This window comes from Cupressus sempervirens, chromosome 1 (assembly GCF_028749045.1).
Source record: "Cupressus sempervirens isolate cs-2001-9-10 chromosome 1, ASM2874904v1, whole genome shotgun sequence".
Classification (NCBI taxonomy): domain Eukaryota; kingdom Viridiplantae; phylum Streptophyta; class Pinopsida; order Cupressales; family Cupressaceae; genus Cupressus; species Cupressus sempervirens.
In genome coordinates this window covers 8513823-8523904 of record NC_143118.1, presented here as the reverse complement: position 1 = coordinate 8523904, position 10082 = coordinate 8513823, and positions in this window count along the sequence as shown.

Below are 10082 nucleotides of genomic sequence, written 5' to 3'. Positions count from 1 at the left end.
ACTGACGAGCAGCATTGAAATGTTGGCAAGTGATAGCAATGTCTCATTCACTAACTCTCAACTGATTAGACACATGATGGCACTGGCTTGAGTGTCTCCTACAAACCTCCTCTGATGCACGGTCTAAAGGAGTATCCTCAAAGTTACTAGTCTCTAGAGTATTACCATCCATATCCTGTGAATCAAATCTAAAGCTCATATCAACATATGGAGTATCAAAAACATTAGCATTGTTGTCCAACTCCTCTATACCCAAGGAAACTAAGTCTTCAAAACTGCCCACTGCATCCTCCTGGATGTCATCAATGCCAATATGATCCTGGGACTCATCTGTACACACTGCCAAATATGAAATATCATCAACACATTCCAGCAAGTATGGTCGACTGGATATATGAACAAAGCCCAACACTGGTGTATAAAAACTAATACCAACATCGGATAAGCTCCTGGCACAAGAAAAGACAACACCGTGCAATTTTCTAATCAAATCCATGATAGCACCCAAACAATCACTACTACCAAAAAGTGTTAAAGATTTCCAGTCAACTGAATCCCAAATGCCAATATAAAAATCTTGAGTCCATATCCGTAAACTATAATCAGCTGGTAACTCAAGCAAAATCCTCACCTGAGTAATATGACCAATACCAACTAATTCCACATACCTGTCTAACATTATCCCTATATCCTGGATGTGAATGCAAAATGAACTCACAACATTATCAATGTCCACATATGATCTACCATTCGTAGAAAGATGAGTATTAGGAGTGCAAGATGAAATTAAACTCAATTCCATGCCATGCTTATCCCCATGTCTCTCCCAGTCTTGTAATGCCAATGGAGTATTCACCAAAGAAGCTCGAGTGTCCTCAAGCTCATGAGAAAGCCTGTCAACTTCCTCCTCCTTCCTCCTCAAGGCATCTGAATAGTCTCTGACAAGGCTAAGAAGATGGTCACGATTTGATAGAAGATGTAAATAACTCAACTTCATCGTTCCCATTCCTTCCCTAATCACTTGTAAGTCAACACAAGGAGACTTTTCCTGAACTCCCTTATGTCTACCCTGTAACTGAATCATCTGAATGTGATCCTCTATCATATCTCACATCCTGTCATGATGAGATAATGAAGTCACAATACTATCTTTGTTCATCTTCAGCTGGCTGGACAAATCATGTGAAGTACTACCTGCCTCAACCTCATGTGATGAAGCATCTAACTGTGCCAGGTACTCTTTCTCAGCAAAGTCATGAATTCTCAATGTCTGCTCATCTCTACCAGGTATCTCACCATCATGCACAATAACATCCTCATAATCATCATCTAAACCCACTACCTCATGTGACAGAGTAGAATCTGAGACCTTTGCCTGGCTATAAGCTAGTTTCTCAAACTCCTCATGCAAGTTCTTGGTAATTGTGTCATTTGCCCTATGAGAAAATTTTCTAAATAGAAATCCAGTCAACTTATCCACCTTAGTTGGGTCGAACAACATGTCATTCATCATACAGTGGTGCTCAACCAACTATTCGGACATGTCATGGCTTATTTTCATAAGTTTATCTTGAATGTCTAAATAACCATCCTTTCTACTGTTTTGACTCCGGATATCAATTGTCCAAGATCGTGTCCTCTGAGACTCTGTACTATACCTCTCCATTCTGGATAAAGTAGATTGTAACCCCAATAGGATATAACTTCTTCAAACACCAAGAACTAACATGAAAATGATTAGAAGTAGCATGCAACCATAAATTTTGACATCCAACTAATTAGAAGCAACATGCAATCATAAATTATGACATGCAAGATCTGAGTAGTTATCAAAACTGACATGCAAGATCTGGGTAGTTGTCAAAACTGACATGCAAGATCTGGGTAGTTGTCAAAACTGACATGCAAGATCTGAGTAGTGTCAAAACTAACATGCAAGATTTGGGTAGTTGTCAAAACTGACATGCAAGATCTGGGTAGTTGTCAAAACTGACATGCAAGATCTGGGTAGTTGTCAAAACTGACATGCAAACTTCTACAAACCCTTAGGCTGGCAAGATCATGGCTCTGATACCACTGAAATATCCCTTTAATGATTTTATATGATATTTCCAACCTCTAATCAGATCTTTAAGATCAAACAACTAATATCACAAAGATCCACCAAATTTCTCAAGAAACCCCAAATCGGGTATGCTGAAAATAGTGCCAAAAGCTTCACAACTTCACAAATTATTAATAAATCTGAAAATGGAAATTTTTATAGAAATTTCAGTAGCATAACAGCCTACAAAATGAAATTTCTAGATCCATATAGCCTTTACACAACAGTTCACAAATGTAGGACAAAAACTATGCTCATCGGGCTCTCGAAATTAACACAAAAATGCCCAAAAACACCACAAAAACACTAATAATCTATCTCAAAAGTTTAATCACATCCCAATACATATATTCAGCTCTATTTTAACACCTTAAAGTCTAAAATACAGCAGCAACCCAAACTGATATGAAATACTCAACTGAAAACACCAAACTCATATAAAAAACAAACTCGAAAATCCACAAATCTGCACTGTTCAGCACAAAGGCAAACTCTATATGAGCATGCACATGGAATGGCTTCAAACTCCCATCCTTAGCCTTCCTAAAAACCTGCAAACTCCTATTCTTGGGTCTCCCTAGAAACCTGCAAACTCCCGTTCTTGGGTCTCCTTCCCCACAGGTTTGGCAGCCTCTGAAGAATAACAAAGAAATGAGCAAAAATCAAGTTCTGGAATGAGCCTAGAATGCCTCCAAACCCCTTAAAAAAGGGCATAACCAGAACTCACGTCCAAGAGGGGTTAATAAAACATATTTTAATAATAATTTTTATTTATTAGTCCATTTGCTTCCAAAGATTATCCCCTTTTGCTGAAATGTCGCCTTTTTGGGCCTGCCTGCCTTAGCAAAGATTATTATTTTTAATTATTTGAAAAGGGGACATGACAGGCTTGATGAATATTTTTCCAATTTTTTCCTTAATATTCACATATTCTAATCTCACCTCTTTGTCTTGCACTAATTCTCTCATATAATAATATTTTATTGCAATGTGCTTGGTCTTGGTATGCATCATAAGATTCTTTGATATATTAATTGCACTGGTGTTATTATAGAAGATAACCACTGGATCCTTGATTTCTACCTTCATACCTACCAACAATTTTTTGAACCAAACAATATTGGAACAATTGACTATTGCTACAACATACTTTGCCTCTACTATAGACTGAGAGATGCAATTCTACTTTTTACTTGTCCAAGACAATAGTCTCCTACCAAGAAACAATGCTCCACCACTGGTACTCTGCTTGTCTTCAATACTTCCTACCCAATTTGCATCAATGAAGGCTTTCAAATCTAAGTTGCCTCATTTCTTGTATCATTATCCATAATCTTCAGCACCCTTCAGATACCTCATGATTCTCTTTATTTACATCATGTAATTTTCTTTAGGATTGGATGAAAATCTTGCCACCATACGAACTACAAGAGCAATATCAGGCCTAGTATGTACTACTTACTAAATTTTTCTAATCATAGATCTATATATGGTCCAATCTACCTCCTTGGAATCATCATTTTTGGAAAGCTTATGTCCAATAGACATAGGTGTTCCAATTGGTCTTGAATCCTCCATTCCAAACTTCTTTAGTATCTCCTTTTTATACTTAGAATAAGTAATGTAGATACCATCTTTCTTATATTGAATCTATAAGCCAACAAAGAATTTGATTTCTCCAAACATTGACATCTCAAATTTCTTACTCATTTTCAATAAACAATGTATCATCCACAAATATTTTTGCCAACACAATCTTCTTATCTGGTTCTTCTTTGATGTAAAGGTTGATGTTATCATTTGTCCTTTGAAAACCAATATTCATCAAATAATTATGAAGTCTTTCCTACCAAGCTTTGGGAGCTTGTTTCAAACCATATAATACTTTATGCAGTTTACAAAACATATCCTTTTTCTATGATCTACAAAACATTCAGGTTTTTCTATGTAGACTTCTAGAATTTCATTCAAGAATGCAAATTTTACATCTATCCAATACATTTTAAATCATTTGTGTGTAGAATAAGCAAGTAAAGTCCTAAGACCTTCTAATTTTGCAACAAGAGAAAAAATTTCACCATAATCAATACCTTCCTCTTAAGATTAACCTTTACATACTATCCTTACTTTATTTCTTGAAACTTCTCCATCTTCATCTAGCTTATCTCTAAACACTCACTTAGTGCCAATTACATTCTTATCATTAGGTCTAGGAACAAGAGTCCAGGTCTTATTCCTTTCTATCTGTTCTATCTCTTCATTAATTTCTTCAATCCAACTTTCATTATCCAAAGCATCTTTAACTATTCTAGGCTCAAATTCAGTAAGAAAACATGTACCTTCCAATTTGTTCCTTGTCATTGTATCATTTGATTTGTCTCCAATGATTTTCTCAGGTGCATGGTGTGTTTTGACATATCTTTCAATTATAGGTACTTTGGATTTAGAGCTTATTACACTTGCCTCATCAAGATCTTATGTATCATGCTTAGGTCTCATTGTCTATGACTTGGGTTCTCTAGACTCAAAATTGGGTTGCACTATGTGTAACTCGGTAGCTTTTGACTGCAACTTAGGTCCTTCAGACTATGAATCGGGTTGCACTGGCTACAACTCGGGTGCTTCTAGAGATTTTGGGGACTCAAGAGGTGAAGTCTACTAACTTCTAATTAGATTATTCAATGTATCAGGTTCAAAGTAAATAAACTTTTTGTAGTCTTCAAGTTCTTTGTTGTTCTCTTCTTCACTCTTTTCAACAATCTCATCAATATTCACATGTGCACTTTCTATGATCTTATGAGTAGTTATATTCAAATATTTGTATGCTTTACTTGTATTGGAGTATCCTAGGAATATTCCTTCATCACTTTTGACATCAAATTTACCTTTCCTAGTCTTCAAGATATAACATTTGCTACCAAGTACTTTCAAGTAACTTAAATTAGGTTTCTTTTCTTTTCTTTTCTATACTTTCAATATATAACATTTGCTACTAGTATTTGATTGCAACATTATTTTCTATCATCAGCGTTCTTGCATAATCCATGATTGATTTGTTCCTTCTTTCTCCTATATCATTCTATTGAGGTGTACCAAGGCTTGATACTTTTCTTTTGATTCCTTTTTTAGTGTCGAATTCATTGAATTTATTAGAAATGAATTCACCTCCTATATCTGACCTTAAAGACTTTAATTTCTTTCATGTTTCTTTCTCAACTCTAGCTAGATACCACTTAAACTTTTGAAAGGCTTCAGACTTATCTTTAAGATATATTACTATCATCATCCTAAAGTAATCATCAACAAATAAAATGAAATATTTATCTCCACTATAACTCTCTATGAAAATAGGTCCACAAAGGTCTATATGAACTAGCTCCAAGACTTCTTCAAAATGATAGTTCTTGCTTTTGAAACTTGTCTTTCCCATCTTACCAATTTGACAATTTTTGCATAGGCCCATATCAGCTTTCCTCAAACTAGGAATACCTCTCACTCTTATGTTTTTGCTTATCATGATCAGGTTATCAAAATTCACATGACACAACCTTTTATGCCATAACCAACTTCCCTCTACTTGAGCAATGAAACATGAACTTTCACTTAGATCTAGGTAGAATAAGTTACCTTTTGTTTGATTACTAGATCCAACTAGATTTCCTTTTCCATCTAGCAGCTTGGTCTTCCCATTCATGGATTCTACCTTGAATCCAATGTTATTCAATTGTGCCACACTTAGTAGATTATGTTTCAATCCTTCAACCCAATAAGCATTATCACATCTAAGTTCATTGGTTAGAGAAATACAACCTTTTCCTTTTATGCAACATGGTTCATTTTTTCCAAATCTTACACTTCCACCATCATAGTGTTCCATATGTTCAAACTTTTTTTTATCACCAGTCATATGATGAGAACAACCACTATCAATAATCCGTGTATCATTTTTTCCAACATGAGAAATAAGTTCCATCTTATCATCTTCATTATCTAATTCATATTTTACAACAATATAAACCATTTCATCATCATCACTACTATCAAAATCTTTAGCCATGAAACAAGACTTCTTGCATTTATCCTTGTAGTCCTTAAAGTTCTTGAAATCCTTCTTTCCTTTATACTTGTTGTTTGTCTTTTCTTCTTTATCTTCTTTGTTTGGACACCTTGTAGCAATGTGACCAACTTCTTCACAAGAAAAATAGATTAGAGGAATTTTATCTTTGTACTTGTCGTGGGGTCCACAATGCATGCCCCATTCCTCACTAGGAATGGGGATAGTGAGGAATGGGGACCCCCTACTTTTTTTGACTCCTAGACTCAAAGTTCGAGAGTCAAGAGAAGAAAATTTTCTTAGAGTTAGAGTTCTTGAGTCATCAAAAAAAAAAAAAATTAAAATCAAAAAATCACAAAAAATTAGATAATTCAAAATTTTTAAAAAAATATTAATGCACACATGCGCATGGGTGAGAATGTGCATCATGCACTAGTGTGTGCACTGGGGTGCGCTACACACCCCCTGCTCACCGAGGGGTTATAAAACCCCTGCATGACCTCAACTTAACATTTGTTTCTTAAAGTTTGTTTGAAGGTTTTTGTTGATCACCGCACAAGCTAATACTCGATGCGCCATACACAAACATTTGTGCCCGCATTCTCAAGCACTCATGTGGTGGTAGTAGCCCCTGCACCATATACAAACACTCACACAGTGGCAGTTGCATCCACACTCTCAAATACTCGTGCACTGGCAATAGTGCCCGCACCATATATAAACCCTTGCATGGTGGTGGTTGCGCCCACGCTCTCAAAGCACTCGCATGGTGGTAGTAGCACCCACACCATATACAAACCCTTGTGCAGTGGCACTTTGTACCTGTGCTTATGAAACACTCATGTGGTAGTAGCGCCCGCACTCCCAAAACACTTGAGCAGTGGCCTCTACACCCACACTCTCAAAATCCTCGCACAGTGATGCTCCCCACCTGCACTTGAAAAACCTTGTGCATTGAAAATAAGTTTGTTGGCACTTTGTGCTCATGCATCGCTGGCTCGACCGTGCTTGCACGTGTGAATACTGAGCTATTTGGCACCTTGCGCCCACACGCCACTTGTTTGGCCGCACTCCTTAAAACACTAAGTGCACACACTTTGCCCCTCCACACACTTTCTTTTAATTATTATAAATTTCTTTTTTTTAATCAAAAATAATAATAATGATAAAATTTTAAATATATATATATATATAAATAATAATAATAATAATAAAAGGGAAAAAAGAAAAAAATAATAAAAATAAATGAAAATAAATAAAGTGCCTAAATGGGGGCATTTTTTTCTTTTCTTTATTTTTATTTTAGTTCATAGTTTTCATGTTTTTGGACTAATAAAAAAAATTTCTCCTAATGTACAGATATTTAAATCACCTCCACATTTGGAGCAACACCCAAACTGGTAGTCTTCAAGTTCCAAGGGGTACCTTCAAAGTCAAGATTCCACGACAATTACGCTAAGATCAGAGAAATGGACCTTGGGCACACAAATCTAGGTGAATTCTTGAGAATTTGCAACAAGCCAACAGAGAGGTAAACTTTGGTGTCTGCATTGATCTGTTCAGGATTGGTGAATGCAGTGTCACATCTGATGTCTATATAATTAGCTGAATTAATCATGACCTTGTCCTAGTATTTTGTTCCTGATGAAATGGTAGTTAAGAGTGTCATTGGAGAAATGGTGTTGGATCTCTAACTCGACAACATTGAGAGGGTCTTTCATCTTCCAAAAGTGGATTAGTTCATTAGATTGTCATATGAAATAGTTGAGAGATGGTATAGGGAGCATTAGAAAGAGGCCATCGACCTAATATAGTTCTCGTACCTCATTGAGAAGCCTCCTCAGGGAAAGATAACTGAGAAGGTAGATATGACTCGAGGATACATGAAATAAGACATTGGATACTCTATCATTCTCCTAAGTAGATTCATGGGCTTACCTGTAGCAGGCCACCTCAGCACTTTTATGGTCAACTTTATTGAGACCATCAAACAGGCAAAGATACCATTGGATTGGGCCACTACGATAAGTGAAAACTTGTGTGAATAGTTGAGGATAGTGAAGGACAAGAAGAAGTTTTAGATGACTTCTTACATGGTGTACCTACTTGCAATGAGGGAAACTAACTATCCTAGGTCATACAAGAAAGGTAGTATATAGGACCCCAATGCCTGGCCATACATAGTCTACCCTCAGCTAGTAAAGAAGAAGCTCTCAGCATAGAGAAAAGAATACAAAATTGTGAATGATGTGTTCATCTTTGTGATCATTCAATTCATCAAAGGAGATTATAGAAAGAGGTTATCTGATGAATCCAAAGCACAAGTCATAGCTCTCAGAGCCTACTTTATCTAGTTCAAAATGTTCATCTATCTATGGGTAGTCAGTGCATCCATCAATCCTAAGAAGCTCCCAAGATATCCTAGTGACAAGTTGGTACTATTGAGATTTCTCGACAGATTGAGTTAGCATATGAGAAGATAAAGAGACAACAGAGACCCTGTTGGGCATGGCCATTGATCATAGGACCATATCAGGTGAATAGGAAACAAGATATTTCATCCTTCAAGTGGGAATGGGAGAACTATCCCCTTGAGGAGTACAACTCTCCTCGGCCATATTTTGATAATGTTGGGAAAGTGGAGAGCCTAGTAGGAAAAGATTTCCATCATGATGATCATGTTGAAGATCACTAGATGAATGCCACAAATGACTACGATGTCCACATTAGGGACTATTGTAGGATGACTTTGTATCTAGTAGAGAAGGCTCTCCAGTTGAACATCTTGGAGGAGATAAAGCAACAGGATTCAAAGGAGTTACTAGATCCCCTATTCAATATGGATAAAATTGGTGAAAGACCTATTCTGAATGCAGAGGTTGACAAGGAAGAAGGAGATGATATTAATCATCGAGCAAGGCATGTCATCAGAATGACAAAGGATTGGATCAAGAAACCTTTTTCGCTTGATCCAATTCCTGATACTGTAATCTTCCATGCACATGCTTGCCCAGAAAGAAGTAGAGGAAGGAAAGTAACAATTCCTACCTTTGCACTTCAGTCTCCTATTAGGCCAAAAACAATGTACTAGAGCTTGATCGCCTAGTTGGATATTATCACCCTCCTGAAAGGAAGGGAAAGAAAAAAAGAAAGAGGACCTCTCCTCAAAGGATTTAGATGGAATAGGCACCTCCCTAGTAGTAGGAATAGAATCCATAAGGGTCTCAAGATATTGGAGCTACCCAAGTCTAGGATGAACTGTAGTTGCCTCCCATTCTATCTAGCCAACCAAAAAAGGGAGAGATTCCACAAGTCTTCATTCCACTTGCATAAGATAAACTAGCTTCTCCTTCTACTTGCAAGAAACAAAACAAAAGAATTAATATTTAGATGAAGAAAAGGAAAAGGATCAATAGAAGATTAGTGCCTAATCCATCTATCCCCGAAACCATTCTAGAGGGAGATGAAGAAGAAGAAATAGAATCAGAGGAGGAAGAGGAGGAATAAGTGCCCCTATAGGAAAGAACTTAGCTAGCAAGAGCCATAGAATTACATAAAAGAAAGAGTGCCACGGGTACCCCCACCATCCACTCAAGCAAAACCTTTAGAGCTTTCTTCTTTAGAAGATGAAGTACAACAATGGGTGGATGATTAGAATGAAGGGAGGGATGATGTTTTCTCAATGTCAAATTTTGATTTCATGCCCATAGGTAAAAATTTGATTGAGGATAAGATCAGGAAAACCCCTATAGGTGAACCTCAATAGGAAGATTGGATGCAGATGCCACCAGATAGACAGGGTCCTAATCTTACTCCTCCATCTCCGCCATGAGTTACAATGGTAGAACAAGGCTCGGTCACTCCCCCACCTCAGAGTTTAGAGGAAGAGCCTGTTCAGAAGGAACTAGTATTAGAGGAGAGATC